Below are 24,006 nucleotides of genomic sequence, written 5' to 3' on the forward strand. Positions count from 1 at the left end.
TAAAGAAATGTTTGTTCCTTTTCTTTCCTTACTCTCATTTCATTTCATATTCCTTCTGTTCCTGTCTGGGAAATATTTACTCACAGCTAGCTCCTTACTGGATTGTGAACCCCTTCGAGGGCATCATACCATGTCTTATTAGTTATACAATCTCCCATTCCCAACCTCATAGCATGGAGCTTGCATGCAACAGGTGCTCAATACATGTTAAAAATATCATTGAAAGTAAGTACAGTGTTGTTAAGATTGAAAGATTACTTCCTATGTTCAGTTTTATATTTCATTAAAAGGATTTAAGTCACTTGTTTGAGAAAGACTACTTCATCAGGGGTGGCCTAATTTGCAAGAACTTGCAAAACTTGATAGATTGACTTCACATGTTAGGTTATTGGATATTTTTCATGGCATCCTTACTGTATTGCTTTCCCACTTTGGGTTGAACTTCTGTTCCTCAACTGCTTCTTGCTTCACTAGAATAGCTCTTGACTTGATTGCAAATTAAAACTCTTGAAAGGGTAGCTGGCTCCAGTGATTTTTCAATGACTATATTGTCATTGGTGATTTGTGATTATCACCACTGCTCCAAATTTCGATAAGGGTTTGCATTTTGAAATGATTAGGATGACCATTCACTGAGAATATATAATTTTTCTCTTTTGATGTTTTAGCAGCTTTTTGCAAGAAGAACAGTGAGAAGAGAGTAAACTACTATTGTATCCATTTGGATAGAATCCCATTTCAGGGAGATTTGGGGGACATGGCTCAATCTTTGGCTCTTAGAAACATTTGGCCCTTTAGAAACATTTCCACCTGAATCACCGAAGGACTTTTAGAGCCTTACAGGTTTCTAGCAACTATGAATTCCTAATGAAAAACAAAATTTGACTTTTAGTTTGAGGTATTATTGTTAGTGCTGGGAGATGGGAAGGAATGGGGAAAGGGCAGGCAAGACAAAATTTCTTTTGAAGGTTAAAGTTGAAGCTCTTCCCCATTTACCCATTTATTTCCCTTTTTCCTCTTTCTTTCCATAGTACGATATGGCAGGTGGGACAAGGAGCACTTGAACAGTATTACCCAAAGCAGGGTCCACTTATGATTCTCACTAACAGGATTAGATGGGGTGTTTATTAAACATTCAGATTTCTGACCATTACTCCAAACCTAACAAATCAGGAGACTCTCCACACTATGTAAAATTTTAATAAGAACCCCGTGTTATGCACTTAGAGTTTTTGAATTATTTGGGTTTGTGGTTGGATTCAGAGAAGTAACATCAAGCCAAATTAAAAACAAATCTTTGCTTGAGATGTGAATATTTTATTTTTACAGGTAATTTATAAAAACTTCATTTTAAAAGATGTCCTTTTTCCTATTGTAAAATACAAAGGTTCCCAGCTGGCAGTTCTGGTGGCAGTCCAGGAACAGTGGGATGGGTAGCCTTTCACAGCTACAGTGGATAAATTGATGTGGTACAGCAACAACTTACAGAGAAAAACAGAGCATCCTCCTAACTCTTCATTATGTATGGCAGCATCTCCATGGCTCCTCCTTAACTGAGATCATACATGACTTCATCAAGAAGATGACCCATTTCTCTATCCCTAATGGAGAAAATGGGTTTTATATAGCAGGTAAATCATGCTCCTTCTCTCTAAAATCATATTGACGTAACCAAATTCAGTACTGATCTCCTGCTTAATATATTTTTAAAAGCAGCAAGGGAATTCACATTTTGATGCCAAAATCAATTCCTGTCATTCCATAGGACTGTTAAAAGGTTTCATTCTAAAATCATATTTCTTTCTACTGAACTCTGACATCCAAGTCTATGAAATTGTTTACCCTAGATTTTTTTTAAATCAGTTTACTGACATGTTTTGACTGATGCTGTATAATCATATCTTCTGTTACCAGGTATTGTTCATCCTTTTTAAATTTGATTTTAATTCATTTTGCATACATAAACTATCAAATAAAAGCCAGTAATTTTGTCATCAAAATCTAGCCCCATATGTATCTGGGAACAATTTTCTATCTCTTATTACAGGTTCCCTGTTGGCAGCAGCACAGCCAAGTGTGACCATGAAATGTGGAGTGGAGGTGAACATGCTCGGTAGTGAGAAAGAAGGTCATCAGAATGGTCACTAATATATCTCAGAGTAATCTCTGAGAAAACGTCAGAGAGCTAGACTCTACAATTTTAAGTGACTGTAGTAAAAGTTGAAAATATTAATAACATGTCAAGAAGAGAAAGGGGTGATATAATTAAGTGGTGTGAGCTTGGAGGTATGCTAGGCAGAAATGTTCCCCAAAGATGTCCATGGCCTAAAAGTTGAAATGTGGAAATAGGCTACACAATAAGACAAAAGGGACTTTGCAGATCAAATTAAGGTTAAGGGCCTTAAAATAAGGGGGGGCTATCCTGGATTTTCAAGGTGGGTCCGATCTAATTACATGGGTCCTTAAAAGTGGAGAACTTTCTGCATCTGAGAATAGACGAGATGAGGCTGAAGGGGAAATCAGAGTGATCCAAAGAATGAGAAGGACTCAGCCTACTATTGCTGACTTTGAAGATGAGGAGGCCACAAACTGGGGAATGTAAAGGTCTCTACAATGACCCCTGGCCAACCTCTAGCAAGAAAATAGGGACCTCCATCCTATAACCACATGGCATTGAATCCAGCCAGTAACCTAAATGAGTTGGTAAGAATGAGTTGGTAAGCAGGTTCTCCTCCAGATCCTTGGTCTGCCTAAGACTTTGATTTTAGCCAAGTGAAACTAGGAACAGAGAAATCAGTATACTGCCCTGGAACTTCTGACCTACAGAACTGTGAGGTAATAAATATGTATTGTTGTTAGCTGCTAAATTTGTGGTAATCTCTCATGGCAGTAATAAAAACCAAGGAAAAAGGCAATGGAGTTGTTGCAGGAGAGCTGACAAACTTCAATTTGGAGTGGGCATGGGGAGAGAGGCAATAGTGGTGATGCCTCTGGACTTGGATATACTAAAGTTCATATCCCTGCTGACACCTACTAGCTGAGTGATATTACTCAGGAAATTGCACTTTTATAAAGCTTGATTTCCTCCTCTATAAAATGGAAATAATAACAGCATTTCTTATACTAGCTTATGGTTAGACTTAAATGAAGTAAAAGATGTACAAGCATTTAACAGTGCCTGGGCACAGAACTGGCACTGAATAGAGTGGTCTTTACATAACAAAGCAATCTGTTGTCCCTGAAATCCAAGGACAGGTAAAAATGGGCAGACTTTACTTGTGAGAAGTTAAAAAGTATCACTATCAAGAGGAGAGCCAGTTTTCATCCAAGCCTGGATATAGAGAAAATGTACTCAGAAAAGGGCCTGTAGCAAATGGTGAGCTAAATGTGACTAAGAGCAGCCTTCTCAAACTCAAATGTGCATAAAGATCACCCAGATTCTGAGAGGATTCTGGGAAGATGGCAGATTGGGAGACACTAGGAATCTGTCTTCCTACCTAGGCAATAATTGCACTGGCAGAATCTTTCTGATGTAACTATTTTGGAACTCTGGAGTCCATTGAAGGCTTGCAACTTCTAAGGGAAAGCTTAGATGTTAAATTGTGGATAATTTTGGTCAATCACAGCTCCTAGAACTGTAACGGCTAACCCATCTCCAGTCCCAGCCATGTGACAGGCAGTACACATGTTTATGGAAAATAACCAATCTGCACACAGCTTTCAAGAGCCAGAGAGGGCAAAAAGGACACTGTCCTCCAAATATTGGGAATCAGTGCTCTAATAACTCTGATTACTTCCAATCACAGAGGTGCAGACAAAGAGGTGGGCAGTCATTTGCTATACTTCTCCCCATTGTTGTAAGCCCCTCTTCCTCTGGCTGAAGTGACTTCCAGGTGATTTGAAGGAAAGGCACCCTTCCCTTCTCCCTTCATACTACTCTTTTTCCTCTCTTTGTAGCCAAACATTAAAGACTGGGATATTCAAAAACAATTGCATATATGGGGAAAATTAGAAGGGAAGAGCTCAGAAAGGACCTGTGAAGGTCTTAAATATATACCTCAGGGTGATCCTAGGCACAGAGAGCCCACAACAATGCAAAAAAAAAACAAAAATAGAAACAAAACAAAACCCCAAAAATAGTGAACTCTGGGGAAGTGGAGAATCTAATTTCCAAAGTTATCACATTATTAGATTCAAATGTCCAGTGTTCAACAAAGAAATCACAAGGCATACAAAACAAAACATAAAAGTATGGCTTATTCAAAGGAAACAAATAAATTGACAAAAGCTGTCCCTGAAAAAGACCTAATGGTAGATGTATTGGACAAAGACTTTAAAACAATTGTTTTAAAGATGCTCAAGGAACTAAAAGAAGATATGAAGAAAAATCAAGAAAATAATGTATGCAAAAAATGGAAATACCAGTATAGGGAGAAAGCCTTAAAAAAAAACAAAAGCCATTCTGGAGCTTAAAAGTACATTGACTCAAATAAAAAATTCAGCTAGAGGGATTCAAAGGCAGATTTGAACAGAAAGAATCAGCAAACTTGAAGATAGGGCAATGGAAATTATCATGCCTGAGGAATGGAAAGAAAAAAGAATGAAGAAAAATCAACAGAGCCTAAGGGACCTATGGGACACCATCAAGTGGTGTATCAAGTGCATCAAATAGGTATGTTGATATGCATTATGGGAGTCCCAGAAAGAGAAGAGACAGAGGATGTTTGAATAAATAATGGCTGAAAACTTCCAAAGTTTGCTGAAAGATATAAATGTAAACATCCAAGAAGCTGCATGAGCTCCAAGTAAGATGATTCAAAGGGACCATAATGAAACACATTATAATCCAACTTCCAAAAGACAAAGACAAAAGTATTGTAACAATAGTATGTAATTCCACTTTTTGTTTTCTACATGATTTAATACACTTATGTTTTTGAAGAGCAATTATCAGTCTAAAAGCTAATATTTTTGTGACTTTTATTTATAACTATAAATTCTGTTTTCCACATAATTTAAGAGACTGATGCATTTAAAAGAATTTTAGTTTATGTTTCTGGGCACACAATGCATAAAGATGCAAATTTGTGACATCAACAATGGAAAGGGGTGAGGACATATAGATAAAGGAGCAGAGTTTTTGTATTTTATTGAAGTTAGGCTGGTATAAATTCAAATTAGAGTGTTACAACTTTAGAACGTTGAATGTAATCCCCATGCTAACCACAAAGAAAACAGTTATATATTATACACAAAAGGAGATGAGAAAGGAATTTAAACATTTTATTGCAAAACATAAAAATACTATAAATTACTATAAAATACAGAAGAAAATATTAATGCAGGAAAAAATGCAGAACTGCAGGAAAAAAGAGGAGGGCTGGCTATACTGACATTGGACAAAATAGACTTTATTTATTTATTTATTTATTTAAGATTTTATTTATTTATTTGACAGTGAGAGACACAGTGATAGAGGGAACACAAGCAGGGGGAATGGGAGAGGGAGAAGCAGGCTTCCTGTGGAGCAGGGAGCCCGATGCGGGGCTCAATCCCAGGACCCTGGGATTATGACCTGAGCTGAAGGCAGACATTTAATGACTGAGCCACCCAGGCGCCCCCAAAATAGACTTTAAATTAAAAAAAGGTAAAGAGACAAAGAAAGAAATTATGTATTAATAAAAGCTTCAATACATCAAGAAGATTTAAAAATTAAAAACATTTATGTACATAAGAACAGACCTTAAAATATATGAAGCAAAAACTAATAGAATTGAGAGAAAGATAAACAGTCTACATCAATATCCCACTCTCAATAATGGATAGAATGACCAGACAGAACATAAGTAAGGAAATAGAGGGCTTAACACAGTAAAACAACTAGATCTAACAGACAAACACAGAACACACTACCCAACAAAAGATCACACACATTCTTTTCAAATGCACATTCGGTAAGAAATGAGACATTTGAGAAGAAATGGGACATTTTCCAGGGTAGTCCATATGTTAGGCCACAAATTAAGTCTCAATAGATACAAAAATATAAATATCATACGAAGTATCTTCTGTGTCCCCAATGAGAAGAAGTAATAAATTGATAACAGAAGTAAAACTGGAAAATTCACCAACTTGAGGGAATTAAACAACACTCTTAAACAACCAATGTGTCAAAAAGAAATCATAAGAGAAATTTTAAAATCCTTAGAGATGAATTAAAATGAAAGCACAACATACCAAAACTTATGGGATGCAGCAACAACATCACTAAAGGGGACATTTATAGCTATAAATGCTTATGTTAAAAAAAAAAAAAGATCTCAAATCAACAATCTTACTTTACAATATAAGGAACTAGAAAAAGAAGAAAAACTAAAACTAAAGCTAGCAGAAGGAAGGAAATAAAAGAGCAAACATAAATGAATAGAATAGAATAGAAAAGCAATAGAGAACATTAATAAAAACAAAAGCTGTGTAAGGCTGTTGAATCACAGACCTGTACCTCTGAAACAAATAATACCTTATATGTTAAAAAAAAAAAAGAAGAAGAAGATAGCAGGAAGGGAAAAATGAAGAGGGGGAAATTGAAGGGGGAGACAAACCATGAGAGACTATGGACTCTGAAAAACAAACCGAGGGTTCTAGAGGGGAGGGGGAGTGGGGGGATGGGTTAGCCTGGTGTTGGGTATTAAAGAGGGCACGTACTGTATGGAGCTCTGGGTGTTATACGCAAACAATGAATCATGGAACACTACATCAAAATCTAATGATGTAATGTATGGTGATTAACATAATAAAAAAAAACCCAAAAGCTGGTTCTTTGAAAAGACAAAATAATTGACAAACAATTGACTAAATAATGGCTGTAAACTTCCAAAGTTTGATGAAAGATATAAATGTAAACATCCAAAAAGCTCCACAAATAATAATTGACCAAGAAAAAAAGGAGAGAGAAGACTCAAATTACTAAAATTCGGAACAAAAATGGGTACATTACTATTGATTCTACAGAAATTAAAAATATTATAAGAGTACTATGATGAATGATATACTAATAAATTAGATAACCTAGATTAAATGGACAAATTTCTAGAAATACAAAATGTACCAAGATTAAATCAAGAAATAGAAAATCTGAATAGACCTATAACCAGTAAGGTGATTGAATCAGTACAAAAAAAAACCTCCCAAGCAAGAAAAACCCTGGACCTAATGGTTTCACTGGTGAATTCTACTAAACATTTTAAATACCAATATTTCTCAAACTTTTCCAAAAATTCAAAGAGGAAACACTTTCTAACTCATTCTGTGGGCATTACCCTGATACCAAAGCCAGATAGACACTATAAGAAAATTACAGATCAATATCCCTAATGAGCATTGATGCAAAAATCCCCAAGCAAAGTAATAACAAACCAAATTGAGCAACATGTTAAAAAGACTATATACCACAACCAAGTGGAATTTATTCCTGTAATGCAAAGATGTATCAATGTATGAAAGTCAATCAATATACCACATAAAGAGAATGAAGGGTAAAAACACATAATCATCTCACCTGATGCAAAAAAATCATTTGATAAAATTCAACACCCTTTTATAATAAAAAACATCCAACAAAATAGGAATAGAAGTAAACTACTATTTATAATAATAATAAAAACCATATACAAAAAGCCCACAGTAAACATCATGCTTAATGGTAAAAGTCAAGGTTTTTCCTCTAAGGAGAGGAACAAGACAAGGATGTCTACTTTTACCACTCCTATTCAGCATAGTACTGGAAGTGCTAGCCAGTGCAATCAGGCAAGGAAAAGAAATAGTCATACAAACTGGAAAAGAAGTTTCTCTGTTTGTAGATGATATGATCTTAAATGAAGAAAACTCTAAAGATCACACACACAGAGACACAAACTTTTAGAATTAAAAGATGAATTCAGCAAAGTAGCAGAATATAAAGTCAACACAGAAAAAAATGATTGCATTTTTATATACTAACAATGGACAATCTGAAAAGGAAATTACAAAAACAATTCAATTTACTATAGCATCAAAAAGAATAAGATACTTAGGAATTTAACCAAGGAGATGAAAGACTTGTACAATGAAAACTATAAAGCATTGCTAAAGGAAATTAAAGAAGACATAAATAAATGGAAACACATCCCATGTTCATGGATTGGAAGACTTCATATTGTTAAAACATCAATTCTCAAAGTGATCTTCAGATTCAATGCAACTCCTATCAAAAGTCCAATGAATTTTTTGTGCGGTCTTTTGCAGAAATAGAAAAATGATCCTAAAATTCACATGGAATCTCAAAAGACCCTCAAAAATTAAAACAATATTGAAAAGAAAGAACAAAACTTCAGGACTCATGCCTCCTAATTTCAAAACCTACTACAAAGCTATAGTAATCAAAATATGTGGTACTGGCATAATGACAGACATATGGACCAATGGAATAGAGAGCCCAGAAATAAACCCTCAGATATAGGGTCAAATGATCTTTGACAAAGGTTTCAAGACCAGTCCATGGAAAAAAACCTTCTTTTCAACAATTGGTGCTGAGAAAACTGGATATCCACATGCAAAAGAATGATGTTAGACTCTTACCTAATACCATATACAAAAATTAATTCAAAATGGATCAAAGATCTAAATGTAAGACCTTAAACTATAAAATTCTTAGAGGAAAATATAGGGCAAAAGTTTCATTATGTGAATTTGGCAATGATGTCTTGGTTATGACATCAAAGGCACAGGTAACAGAAGAAGTAGAAAAACTGGACTTCATGAAACTTTTAAAAAAATTTTTGTATCAAAAGACAATATCAATAGAGTAGGAAGGCAACTCATGGAATGGGAAAATATTTTCAAACCATATATCAGACAAAGGACTAATGTCCAGAATACATAGAGAACTCCTAAAACTTAACAATAACAAGAACAAATGATTAAAAATGCAAAGGACTAGAACAGATATTTCTCCAAAGAAGATATTCATATGGCTAATAAGCCCATGAAAAGATGCTCAATATTACTGATTATTAGAGAAATGCAAATCAAAACTACAAAAAGATACCACCTCACACCCTTTTGGGTGGCTACTATGAAGAACTGCCCCCCAAAATAGCAAGTGTTGGCAAGAATGTGAAGAAATTGGAACCCTTATGCACTGTTTGTGGGAATGTACAATAGTAGAGCTTCTATGGAAAAAAATATAGCAGTTCCTCAACAAATTAAAAATAGAATTACCATATGATCCAGCAACTCCACTTCTGGGTATAGGCCCAAAATAATTGAAAGCATGGTTTTGAAGAAATATTTGTACACCCATGTTCATAGCAGCATTATTCACAGTAGATAAATGTGGAAGCAATCCTAGTGTCCACTGACGGATGAGTGGACAAGCAAAATATGGTATATACATATAATGGAATATTTTTAGCCTTAAAAGGGAAGGATATTCTGACATATACTATAACAGGGAGGAAACTTGAAGACATAATGCTAAATGAAATAAGTGAGTCAAAAACGACAAAGACTGGGTATTTCATTCATGTGAGATATCTAGAGCAGTCAAAATCATAGAGACAGAAAGTAGAGTGGTGATTGTCAGGGCCTGGAGGAAGGAGGGATAAAGAGTTATTTCTTAATGGCTATAGAGTTCCAGCTTCACAAGATGATGGAGATGGATGGTGATGATGGTTGCACAATATTATGAAAGTATTTAATACCACTGAGCTGTTACAGCTAAAAATGGTTAAAGTGGTAAATTTTACATTATGTGTATTTTACCACAATAAAAAAAAAAAAGAAAAAAAAAGATGACCCAGAGACCTAGGTACAAAGCAGGTTCTGACTCAGCAGATGGGGTAGGGCCTGAGACTGTACATTTCCAATAAGTTCCCTGTTGATGCATGTGCTGCTGGTCTATGGACCACAATTTCAGTAGCTAGGAATTACATGGGAGAAGGGTCACTGTCTCCCACAATGCTGGATGGTGACATGGTGAGAAAGGGAATGAAAAGAATCAGGCTTGCTGAACTGTCAGAAGCAGGATGGAATGAGCAAGTTGGCTCAGCTGTGCAGGGAAGGCCTCCCCTCTAGCGCAGGGCCTGTTCCCACTTTAGGGTGTGTGTCTGTGTATTGTCAGCACCTGCAGGCGCCTGATGCTTTAGTGTTTGCTCACAGCCTCTGTTCTCAGAAAGCTCACACTGCAGGCTGCTGGTCAGAACACCTCGGGAAGCAGGTCCTGTTAAAGGTTAAACCCAGTTTGCTTTCTCCATACTCCAGAGTTGAGGTGGACATCAGAACTGAAGCAGGTAGGACATTCTGGACAATATTCTCTAAAAAAAATTGAAGTCTTGGCTCAGTATGACTAATGCTTTCCTCTGAATCTTTCCAATCATTTCCTTTTTAAAGCTACTTTCACATTTGTGATCTCATCTTGTTCACGCCGGTGTTTTATTAAACTCTAACGGTGTTTACATGTAGTACATAGGTATGATGCTTTGCATTCTTGTCTGACATTAAATATGTAGGCATGCCTGCTGTCCATGAGGTCCTAGAACCAAAGGTATTGAATATTTCAACCTCTGTTGTTTTTTTTTTCTTGTCTTTCAAATAAGCAAGTGTTGTGCTCATTATATCCTCAGAAAGTTAACTTAGTGAGGAAGGCTCTTGACTTCTCTGTGGTCTGGCCTCTGGTCTGAGTGGCCAGGGCAAATACCTGGAAGCGATTTAGGGACATTGATCAGGGTTTTTATAACTTGAAACATAAATTAGAACAGAATGAAAAGAATATGATGTGAAGGTGCCAGGAAAGTTGTATTATTTTCTTGGGACACTTCATGGCTAGTGCTTTTGCTTATAATATTGCCTGTGAGGAATTAAGCATTTTTTTTTTTTTGGTTTAATTCTGGTTTTCTTTAGTGGGTGTAAAATGTATTGAACTCTTATTATAGGAGGTGTTTTATGTAAGTTATTTTCATGTTCCTGTAAAGTAGGACAAAGTGATAGTAAAAGCACAACTAAGCAAGGTATGTATTAACATTTTCATATATTCATAACTTGATGTTTTTGTTACTAGTTTTAAGACTGAATCATAGTTACTGACTGAAGTTTATGATCTAATCTTCAGGGATGTAATGCATGAGTGAATTTATGAACTTCTATGGGTTTAAGTGATTTAATGAAAAATGAATTTTTAAGGAAAAATATGTCAGGTAATAAATATGAGATACTTCCCACCTGCTTCTGATATATGACCCCCATGGTAATTCTCTTCAGTTATGCAAAAGATGGATCACTTTAGCCACGCCAGAAAGAACCTTAAACTGAACTTTGTGAATGACAATCAGAGAAAATAGGCCAAGGTCACTTGAAATTCCTCACAAAAATTATCTAAAGTGTGATTTTAAAAGAGGGAGGGACTTGGCTATATTAAAAAGGAAAGGTTTATTAATATAAAAGGGTTAGACTGTAAGAAAGGTTCAGGAGATTAACCTACTTGCTTATTCAAATAAATGAAAAATTAAAAATTTTGACTCGATGTTACTACTTAGAAAGTTAGATTTGATACATTCTTTTTCTACATCCAGAGTTTATTGCCTTGGACATTTGTATAATTTGGGGCTGCCAAGTCATTGAAACACAGTGGCTGAGGAAGAACCTCAATTGTCCTTTCATGATATGGGTTATGTCAAAATATTTTTGGTCAACCAATAAATATTATCGTGCTTAACTGCATCCCAGGCACTAAACTAGTCACTACTGAAACAATGGTGAGCTAAAAAGATAATGTCTGTCCCCCCCATGCTTGTAGTTTTACTTGGGAAGTTGGATAATAAACATTTAAAAACAAATATTGATAGGGATAAATGCCATTGACGGAAAGAGGAGAGCGTGGAAGGGAATAATGGAAGGGGAAGCTCTTTTTGCTAAGAGCCAGGAGCACACTGAGACAGTAGCTGCCACCTCTCAACCTGGACAGCTACTTAGATTGCCAGAAAGAACAAACGCAATTGGTTTGGGATTCCCCCAAGGTGGCAGTTAGACTGAGCCAGTGACACCCTCAAGCGTGGCTCTCAAACTTGGTTGAACTTGGAAACTGCCTATGGAGTTTGAAAAATAATGGATACCTGATTCCCATTCCTAAGGGATTCTGATAAAATTGGTGCTCCCTGAAGAGTTGAAAAAGCTCCCTAGGTGATGCTCATGTTTACCAGGGTTGAAACTCTAAAGCACTTCTCCGAATGTTCACATGCATCTAAATCACCTGGTTGACTTACTAAAACACAGATTGCTGACAGTCTTCCTCTCCTCCCCCCAGAATCTCTGGTCCCATTTGTCTGGGGGTAGGGCCTGAGAATTTACCCTTTAAATAAACTCCCAGGTGATGATGCTCCTGGCCCAGGAACCATATTTTGAGAGCTGTTCCTGTAATCCATTTCTTCCTGTTAATTGATGGGAAAGTGGCATATAGCAGAGTAAAATTCAAATCATGACAGTCATTATAGTCTGTTCCTTCCTCACCTCTCTCTCCTCAGATAGAAACACAGTAGTTAGAAATCTCAACTTCTGTTTTCTAAATATTAATTTTACTTCCTGTTCTTTCCCCATTATCTCTGTGATATAAGAAAGTGGAGAACAGAGGCTGTTCCCTCAGCAGGAGACCATTTTGCTTTTTGTGTCTTAGTACCCAGCAGTTCATTTAGTCAGAATATAATTGCCCAGGTAGACATCAGGTAATTCTGTAGCAGAGTTTAAATTCTCTCCTGGCATTCCCTTGTCCTTCCCTTTGCAGTTTCTCTATCTCGATGCTATTAAAAATATCTAGGCTTCATGCTTCCCTTGCAAATACAAGGGAAGTAATCAGCCTTAAGTGGTGTTTTCTGGTTATAACTTAACCTATGACTTTAACAATAATGAATGGTGGAGACTTGGGTGAAGAGGAAGAAACCAGCTCTGAGGGTTCAAGAGCCTGTGGAGAAAAATTAGACTTTCTTCACCTTTTGGAGATGGGGGAAATGATTTTAGTTCCGTTCCAAGTGACTTCCCAACTCAAGCAAAATGATCAGTTTCGGGGCTCCTTCCCTAAAAAGTCCAGGGCTAGATCTAGCCAGCATCAAGTACCTGGATCCAGGGTAACAGCCCTGGACTTGGCTTTCTCTGTGCTGCCATCAGTCCCTCATTAAACTTCTCCCCTGGGGTGGCAAAGATGGTGCCCACCAGCCTTTATCTACATTTAACCAGTTATATCCCAATGGAAAGTAGATGCCTCTCTTTCAGTGACTGTAGCCAAATTCTCAAGGCTGAGGCAGGTGACATACATCTTTGCCTTAACTAATCACTGTATGCTATTCACATGGAAGGCATTTTGACTGAGATGAGGACTGAAGTTCATCTTAAAGGGCAGATGAAGGAAGAGCATAAGGCATTCAAGGCCAACATAGGAAGAAAATAACGAGTTTAACACATGGAAAATATTCACAGTACTTAACAACCTCTATGGCATTGGTACTATCCAGTAAGAACAAAGGTCTTTGGGGCTCTCAAGGACCCTGATGGAAGGATTTACTGGATCAGGGGGCATTCTGGGACTCTTGGTGGTAGATGGTGAGAGGAACTTGGGTCGACAACTATTCACCAGCCACTGTGTGAGTATTTCAATATTTTACCAACCAGCATTGCCTTTATTGTGTATAACACCAAGTATTAGCCATAGTACACAGTCAAGAGTCAATTCTGTAGGACAGAAAGAACCTAGCAACCCAAGAACTTCCCCAGAACCTAGCAACCCAAGGACTTCTCCAGAAATCCCTTTGCATTGTGTTGTGTAATAAAAGTACCTTGAACTTGCAGAACATTTATTTTTTGCTTTTGAAATTCATTTACATATTCAGTGTTTTTTTAATGTATTCATAAAAGTGAGTGGGTGAACAAATATCACTTCAGTGGAAGTAGTCAGTAGTAGACTCCTGAATGTGTGGTAAGAAATTTCTTTAAAGTCTCAAGTTCATACATATTTTGTATTCTAGTCCCTAATATGTATTCATTCGGCACATTGAAATATTATTTTAAGTGTCCCACTAGGAGGGATGTAGTTTTATACTGCTAGGTTAATGGTAAGATGTTGTTATATTGAAGCTACCCATTTGGAACAAGTGAAACAAATTAGAGCAAATTAAACATAACCCAACATAACAGGTTGAACGTTCAGGCAATTTCTCTTCTGTATCTTGGTGTCAAGTCTTTCAAGAGCCCATAATCAGGTAATTATACAGATAAAGAAAATGATATTTCTATTATAAACTTCCTTTGTAAGTTTGAGTTTCTCAGCCTCATCACTGAGGAGAGATGCCCCCTAACGCTACTCATAGATAATCAAGCACAATGTTTTCACGGTGTAGTGGCCATTCTAAGCTCATTTTCAAGGGGTACTTGTGTTATTGGTAGATTGAAAGGATCTTTATTGTGGCTGACCTTTTTTTTATCACCTCTAGGAAATACTAATCAAAGGAATTTTTTTTAGGGAAGAAAGATGGCAAATGCTATAAGACTTATTTTACCATGGATACTGTAATTTTTCATAATAAATTTACATAAGGGATCTGGTTTATGTGATGAGAACACATGTCAAACTAGTTTGTGAGCATCAAGAAATTCCCAAGTAGCTATTTTGATGGATACTTGTGGTTCTGTCAGTGCCAGTCATAGGAGTTTAGTCGTTTTCATGGAAGTGGCTTATCTGGTTACGTTCTTGGTACTAAGATACTTGGCTTCCAGGAACTCCAAAGCATATTTTCCAGTCAGTCACTGCAAATTAATTTTTTGAGTCTTGGGCTGCTACATGTTCTTCCTTATACATACACATACTCAAAAACAAAACCAAAAAATAGGCTGGCATGGAAAAGCAGTTTTTTGTTGATAGTGTAAGGATTTCAGTAAGCACTGTGAAGCTTTGTGAGGTGCTGTGTTGAAGTGATTTTTATTCTATAACTTTGTAAAAAAGATACATTTATTTCTTTAAACCAATATTTAACTCCTCTGAGTGCCTAGCTTGCCTGGCTGGTGGGAAATTTAGTCTCAATCATTACAGGGGTTCTTTGTCCCTTAGAGCTATCTATAGGTCCTGGAAGCTAATATTTTCCACCTTGGAGAGCCCTTCTGGTCTCACAGTTCTATATGGACCTCTGTCCCTTTACCTTCTTTACTCCACCAAAAGAATCTCTTCCATCCCATGGAGGAATCATTCTTCCTCTCCTCACATCTACTTACCCTCTGGCCTGTTCAACACAATCACCCGCAACTTGCAGTTTTTCTGAGAACAAAAGTGAGCTGCTGTTTTCATCCAGCAACACACATACTCCTGAAATAAAGAAATAAAAATACCAAACTTTCTTCTTGTAATGCGGCAGAGTAAAATGCAGAAAGAGGAAAATAGAAATTTAAAAAGTATGAAAAATTATCCTATTGTGACTATAAAAATCAAAACTGTTCTCCCTCTAAATATTCTTGCAAAATCAAACCTCTGAGGAGCTATGTTAAGTGTTTTGTTCAGCTTTACATATCCAAAGTATTCCCCAGGGTACATGTATTCTGGCTTAAGAAATAGGGACATCAATTCTCATTTGACGCTTCAAAACCATATGGGTTGAGAGCCATTATCTCCTTTTTACAGATGACAACACTGAGGCTCACGTAATTTGGGACTTACCCTAGGTTAGTGATGCACTCAGCAGATCCTTTGAGCATTATATGCCAGACACTATTCTAGGTATGAGGAGTACATCTGTGAACAAGAATGACCAGCTCTGTCCTCTTGGGGAGCTTCCGAGGAGGTTGGAGTTCAGGGGGAAAGCAAGCCGTAAAGTAAATAAAGAATTTCAGATTATGTCAATATGAACAGCTAAGATTTGTTAAATTGCCAGTCTTTGCTAGTCCCTGGTTTAAGTGTTAAGCATGTATTATCATCAAATCCTTAAAGGAACCCTGTGCAGTAGGGAATATTATACTATTTTAAATGAGGAAACTAAGGGAGACCCACAAAAATTAAGTAACTTAAACATAGTAAGGAATGGATTCTATCCCAAACACCCACGAATAACTTTGTTATGTTACGCTGAAGGTAAAACAGGTGATGAGGTGCAGGTGGGCTTGGAGCGAGACTACTTTCATAAGGTTGTGGCTGCCCTCTCTGGAGTTACATGTGAGCTGAAAGCTGAATGAGAAGGAGAAGCTAGCAATGCAAACATTTAGGAAGAGGAGTGTTCCTGTGCAAAGGACCTGGGGGTAGGATGGCCCCAGTTGAGAAATCCATGTCTATTGGAATCCTAAATTCTGTGATCTTGCTGCTTTGTAAAGGAAATCAGTAACAGTAGGGCCTCTAGCAAATCAAAAACAAAGCTTATGTTACAAAAGGACAGCTATGGCTGACAGTTTTTTACCTGTTTGCAGAGGTATTAAGACTTCCACAGCAGCCTCATTCTATTCTCAGTTTAGTTAGACAGTTGAGGATGCAAGAGGTATGTAGAAGTTCACATTTTCTCTCAGTGATTGTTTTCATAAACATAAACATGGGCCAATTCTTATTTTTCAGATTCTTTTCTAGCTTATAATTTTGAATCAAAAGATTATTTTAGAAATAACTATAATTACTACTATTATTGGTAGAAATTGTGTTACTGAAACATTTTCCTTTCTCTTTTGTGAAGTTTGGGGAACAAAATTGTATTTTTTCTCCTAGACTTATCAGCTTAGCTAAAGTTGTCAGGAGCCAATTAGCTCTACAACTTTGTGAGGAATCTTTCAAGTGTGCAAAGAATGTGATGGATGAGCTTCTTCCTAGACTGAAGAGTGGTGTTTGGCAAAGTGCTATGTTTCTGAAAGCACAGGGACGAGAGATTTCCCACCCTAGGAGGTTAGGCACTTCCAGATATATTTTAATTCATTTCACTTGCTAAGTTGTCTAAATATTACTTAACCAGAATTATGGATTTTTAACCATGTCAAGTAATTGAAATGTATTCAATTACTTCTTCATTCATTCATTCAACAGTGTATGAAGAAAACAGTGTATAATATCTGCTGAGTCCTATACCCAGTTCTGCCCTGAGTCAAAAGGTGACCTTCACTAAGCGAACTTGCATCTCTGAATATCAGTTTTCACATCTGTAAAATGAAGGGTGATAGGATAGGACAAATTGAAATAATTAAGGTTCAGGATACTGAAACCTTGAATATATCAATACCTTGGCTGCCTAACACTGTTTGAGATCTAGAGAAAAAGAATGACACCAGGCAAATAATGCTTTCATTACTAGCGATGGTCTTTGTGGAACTGTAGGTGTAGCTCCTCAGCTGTCTGAGTTCTGTTGACCTGAGAGGTGCTTCTTCAACCATTGCAATGGCTGGCTGAATCCAGAAGAAAAACAAGTCTAAAAAGCTGGCTGGCAGCACTTTTCTAAGTTCCTATTGATGCTCAATCTTCTGATCTTACCACTCCCTAGTGTCCAGAAGGATCCTTCTAGGAAGGGCACTTTTTCTTTTGAGCTAAAGCAAGCCCAAGAGAATGAAGCTTGGAGCATGGTGGAATATGTTCCATTGCCCAGAATCTCTCAGCCCCTAAGTCTTTTCAGATCTGAACAGCTCTGAAGCAGAAGTACAGCCTTCTGGTCTTGCTACAGGAGAATAAGATAGTAGCGCTGGGCATCCTTGATTGTTTTGTCATCCCAATCTCAAAGAAAATGCCTAAAAAGAATTACCCCCAAATAAGCTTATTTAGGTATTTCTGCAAAGATTCTAAACCTAGAAAATAAAGCTTAATGAATGCCATGGAACTTGATCAATCAGCGACAGTTGTCCGGTCATTGTGGTAGATGGCATAGTTAGTGGGAAAGGGTAGGAATGGAGAAGAGCTGTGTACTACCATAGACCACAAATAGGTCAAACAATGTGATTCCTAAAGTATCTTCCATTGACAAATTGTGACTCTGAGTTGGCCCTCATTGACAGGAAGGAAATGGAGACTTCAGTCCTACATCACAAGGAACTGAATTGTGTCAACAACCTGAATGAGTGAGAACACAGGTTCTCCCCTAGAAACTCCAGAAAGGAACACAGCTCTGCTGATACCTTGGTTTTAGCTTGATGAGATGCATACCAACTTCTGACCCATGGAGTGTATGATTATAAATCTGTGTTTTTTAAACCACTAAGTTTGTAGTAATTTGCTGTAGCAACAATAGGAAACTAATAGATCCAGAGAAGATTAAGTCATAATACTTCCTTAAGAATTCTGAAAGGAAATGGCAGCAACATAAGTGTGTTGTGATATCATGGTGTCTGACTTAATTTTCTTTTCTATCAGGGTTATGGGAGTAACAGGGAAGGCAGTTTGAGGAGTTGATGAGTGAGTAAGGTTTTCTTTTTTTTAAAGGATTTATTTAGTTATTTTAAAGGGAGGGTGAGAGAGCGAGCAGGGGAAGGGGTGGGGGGAGAGGGAGAGAGAATACCAAGAAGACTCCCCCGAGCATGAAGCCAAACACCAGGCTCAATCCCACAACCTTGAGATCATGACCTGAGCCAAAATAAGAGTCAGACGCTTAAATGAATGAGCCACCCAGGCACCACTGAATGAGGTTTTCTATGTTTGGCCCCATCATCTGCTCTGAATCTCATCAGCAAGAATGTACTGAGGCTTCATTACCAAGCATACTCTCTCCTTATGTCTCTCTGGAGCTGGGTAAACATTTCCTTATTTTTGTGTCTATTTAACCCTGCTGAGCCAAATCTAAGTAGTATTTCTTAAATAGTGTCAGCAGCAATTTTGCCTTTGGGAAATAATTCTTTGAAGCTTTGGTTTGCTTCTAACAGCATTTCTGCAGAAGACATCAATGTTTAAATTTCACCACTTTTGAGTAGAGTTGAGGAGGTTATTAGCCCTAACCCCCAAAATATCAGTTTTAGGTAAAATTAGAGTGAGGGCATGAATTATAAAGAAATGAAAGGTCTGCTTCCTCACGTGGATTTAAAAAGAAAAGCTTGCAGGGTTTCTTCAGTTTGTTTTGGGCTTAACAGAAAGACTTCATCTGTTATTTTATAATGCAACCTGCTATCTTATGAGTGGTACCATAGATATTACTTTGTAGGCATTTTGTTTATTTCTGGAAGCAGAAGCAGCAGGAAAAACAGTTTAGGCCTTCAGAGAATCAAGGCTTGAAATGGAAAATTCAGTTCAGTCCTTAGTGACAAGCTTTCTCTAAAAGCTGTTCGAAGATAAAGCTCTCACTTAAACAACTTAGAATCTTCTCCCACCACTGATTGACTTTCCATGGGGAACTTCAACTGCACACATTCTCTGGAGGATAATAAAACTTACTGCTGGGATCCAAGTAGTTAGTTTCTTCTTTGGAAAGTCTGAATGCTGATTGGCTGCACTTCTCCTGTGGGTGATGTGCAGGATGAGTGATAAGGAAAGGAGAGTTGTGGTGACTGCTTCCCTACAATGACCGAACATGGAGTGTCTGGGCTTTGGGATTTCTTATCGAACTTGCTGAAGCACAGTAATCAGGTCTCAGGATGAGATCAAGACAGGCCATTTCTCTGTGCTGTGATAGGATAGCAAGTCAGAAAGTAGTGATTAATAAATAAAGTGTTTTATTAAAAATAGAGCCTCATAGAATCAGTAGGGAACTCAGAAGTTTTTAAGTTTAACCTATAGTGCAAAGCAGAAAGCTCTTTAGAGTATTCCCCAAAGATAAGACTGAACCTCATAGTGACAGAGACTTGACACATTTCAGAAAGCTAGTATTTGTTAGAAATCAGGTCCTTGTGTTAACCTGAATCTGGATCTTTATAAATTTTCCCCTAGTGGTTCTTTAGTCTATGGACATAGCACAAGTACAGTCTTGTCTCCAGTAGAATTTCCAAGCCTTAGAGGGTTCTTCAAAATCATGTTGTTCAAACCTATCATTTTACAGGCAAGAAAACTAGAGCCAAAGAGAATTTTACTTGAAGTCCCAAAGCTAGTTGGTGGTCGTCAACAACTCAAGTTGCTCAGTTGCCTGAGTTTTTTCCATTACACTCTGTCCAAGAAAGGGATGCTGGGGAAGGGACTGTTTATATTAGCACATGGTGTCATCACCCAACCTGGGCTACTATCAGTGTTGGGAGAAAAAATGAATTTGAGAGTGAAAAAATCCTGAGTTCTAATCATGACCTTGGAACTTATTATCTGTTTAATCTTGGTTTTCTTGAGCTTTCTTATTCTCAAATTTCTATTTTTTTAAGATTTTATTTATTTATTTGACAGAGAAAGAGAGAGAGACAGCAAGAGAGGGAACACAAGCAGGGGGAGTGGGAGAGGGAGAAGCAGGCTTCCCGCTGAGCAGGGAGCCCGATGTGGGGCTCGATCCCAGGACCCTGAGATCATGACCTGAGTCGGAGGCAGACGCTTAATGACTGAGCCACCCAGGTGCCCCTTATTCTCAAATTTCTTAATTATGAATTAAAGATAATGAGAATTACCCTGAGGATGATATGAGGTCATAGTGTTATGAAGCACCTAATTCAGTGCCTAAAATAGAGAAAACATGAATATATTTTATGATTCTTATTTGTTAATATTTTCAGCAAATACTTTTTAGTGCCCTCTAGGTTCTGGATGCTGATATAGATGCTGGGCATGTTGAACTGAACCAAAACGTGACCAGTCCCTGCCTTTATGTGAAAAGAGCTAATGAGCAAATATACAGACAAATCTAAATCATATTAGTGTTAAAAAATAAAGCAAACTTGAAACAGAGTAACGAGGTGCTCTTTTCTACAGGGAGGTCAGGGAAGGCATCTCTGGGGAAGTGAAACTTGAAGAGTCACCTAAAAAAAAGTCAAGTTATAAACCATATGAACCCATGTTGTAGGATGTCCCAAGAGGAAGAACCATCAAGGGCAAAGATCCTGAGGCAAGGGTGTTACTTGAAGTAGTGAGGGGGAGCTAGGAAGCCAGTGTGTCTAGGGCTGAGGGACAGTGGTTGGGGATTAGGACAGAGAGACAGGGGCTAGGTCATATAGGACTCTCATGGACTGTGGTAAGAACTTAGGGTTGTGGTCTAGATATGGTGGGTGATTCTGAGTACGAATGTGGGACATCATGTAACATACATTTTTAAAACAGTAGTTCTCAACCCTGGATGCACACTGGAATTTCTTTACTATAAGTTTTTTTTTTTATTATGTTCAATTAGCCAACATATAGTACATCCTTAGTTTTTAATGTGGTGTTCAACGATTCATTAGTTGTGTATAACACCATACACTGGAATTTCTTAAGGATATTTTTAAAAATACCAATGCTTATTGCCAGAGACTGAGAGTTAAGTAATCTGGGGTGAGGCTAAGCATCTGTGCATTGTAGAACACTTTTGAGGGATGCTAAATGGCATCCAAGGTAGGAAAGCACTCTCAGAAAAGGATATCAGTAGTTGATAGCATAAGAAATGTATATGATGAACCAATGAGTTAGATTGTGTGTTGAGATAAGTGCTTCTCCCATGCTTCATGGAAGTCACATGATCAGATATCCCCTAATGATGAAAGAGCCAAGAAAGCTTTCAAATCTTGGTCAAGAGTCAGGAAAATCTTGACAAAGGAAAGGACATTTCCACCTCCCTGTTGGCCCTGCAGATTCTTTCTGATTTGTAACAAGGAGAAAGAAAAAAGAGGATCAGAAAATTGGGAGGTCAAAATGGATTCATAAGAACCGGCTTCTAGACATTTGCATTGTAAAAGCATTTTAACTACAAAGAACTTCCTTGTGCTCCAGTATGTGGCTGGTGAGGATTCTTAACTTGAGTTATATGTTGGATGTTAGTTGATTAATGACTTTGAATTCCAGTTTCTTGAATACTTGTGATAAAATTTGTATAAGTATCATTTAGCTTTGTGTTTTAGATAGTGTGCATTCTTTTAAGCATTATGTAGCTCACTGTAAAAGCCATAGGGCTTCAACAGTTAAAATTATATAGTCAAAAGTTGTGTGGTAGTTCATTGGTCCTCAACTGGGGGACAGTTTTACTCCTCGTAGGTCATTTGGCAATGTCTCAGACATTTTTGGTTTTACAACTGCAGTGGGGATGCTAGTAAGTAGAGATTAGAGATGGCCCAAAATGTCAGTAGAGACAAGACTGAGAAACCCTGCTTTATGGTCATTTTCCTGTCATTTAGGAAAGAGGAAAACCCAATTCTGCATTTCCTGCCACTTAGTTGTATAATATTAAGCAAAAGGTTTGACCTCTCTAAACTCAGGAGGGGGTGGTTCTTATCTGAAAATAAGATATTGATTAGGATCAATACAATGCAACAACTTACCAGTGCATATTATGTACCTGTTACTGTACTAAGCTGAAACATGGAAAAGTTCCTTCCCTTTGGAAGATAATGATCTATGAGGGTTTATATGTCAGCTATAGACATAATGCTGTGTAATAAGCCACATCAAATTTCACTCACTGAAAACACCATCATACATTCTCATTCATGAATTTCAGATTGGTTGGGGTTCAACAGATCTAACCATGGCTTATCTCCTAGCTAGGATCCAGTTCTGAGGCTCCATGTGACTTTCATCCTTCCTGGACTAGTAAATTATCCAAAGCATCATCCTCTCATGATGGTGGAAAAAAGCACAGAGGGGCAAGTAGAAACATTCAATACCTATTAAGACTTGAGCTCAAAACTGTACACTTCCCCTTTCAATGACATTATTTTGGGCAAAGCATGTCATATAACTGAAACCAGAATCCCAAACTCTAAATATTCTACCTCTAGTGGGAAAAATTTAAAAATCACATATCAAAGGGCATGAACATAAGGAAAGGTAAGAACTAGGAGCAATGATGCTATCTATACGGAGAGACCTTCCAATTCAAATGTGCAATAGTTTTAAAGCTATATCCTTGTCTCTGCATCTCTTGAGATTTTTGATTAAGTTGAATTCAAAGATGTTGGATTTATTAAACTTCATTTAAAGTTAAGCAGAATTTCAATTCTGTCCCCAACTTGATCTGGTCTAATGTATTCCTTCCACCATGAAGGCTTGCTACAGAAAGGGGTAGAACTTGATCATTGCAAAAGATAATTTATGATACTCTGGCAGTAGAAGGAAAAGGAACAGATGGTTAGCATCATCAGTACCATACAGTGTGTCAGCTGAGTGATATGTCAGATGTTCTTCCTCCTCAGTGGGTGATGGCTTCCTCCCAGTTACTGCTCCTTGAATTTGAGCACCAGTAAATGTTATATTTCATAAGTGGTTCTAGAAAGTGCTTTGAAGAATCCTCTAATACTATAATCATGAGTTAAATGCTTTACAAACTTTACCTCTTTGCCTAATGACAACACTGAGGATAGGTATTCATATATAATTTTAAAATATGTATCATGTAAATGTGTTTGTAAATGCATAGAATATGTCCAAAAAGGAACTCATGAATTAGTTAATGGGAGGGAAGTAGAATTTATGTCATGAATGTTCTTTTTTACCTCATATATTTTATATCAAGAGCATATATTACCCATTCAAAATTATAGAATGAAGGAGGGCACTAGTATCCACATTTTACAATTGAGGGAGCTAGGTAAGTTACTTTTGTAGTGAGAGACTCAAACCTGTATTCCTAGATAAATGGTAGAGCTGAGATTTGAATATAAGTCTCTGTAACTCTAAAAACTTAATTTTTTATCCTGTTGGAAAATTAATTCTCAAAGTTTTCTGGAAATGGATAACATTGCATACATTTGACTTACTGTTCAAGAGACATTCCTGCAATTTCATCAATAATGTCTCCATTAGTGTAGTCATTAAGTTTCTGCTTGCCAGGAGTTCTGTTTGACAGGCTCTACAAAACCCATTAAGCAGGGTAGATTATCATGATCTCCAATCTGAGTGTGGAGTCATCAAGGCATAAAACTTACCACAGTATATGAAATCATCCACTAAAA

General features: G+C 37.2%; 1 long non-coding RNA gene across 1 annotated transcript in view; it reads left to right on the top strand.

Annotated features, from left to right (window-relative positions):
• Positions 1-24,006, top strand: part of LOC118525052 (uncharacterized) — a 457,732-nt gene that overhangs the window by 119,253 nt on the left and 314,473 nt on the right. The gene's annotated exons all lie outside the window — the stretch shown is intronic.

The sequence above is a fragment of the Halichoerus grypus genome, chromosome 1 (assembly GCF_964656455.1).
Source record: "Halichoerus grypus chromosome 1, mHalGry1.hap1.1, whole genome shotgun sequence".
NCBI lineage: Eukaryota > Metazoa > Chordata > Mammalia > Carnivora > Phocidae > Halichoerus > Halichoerus grypus.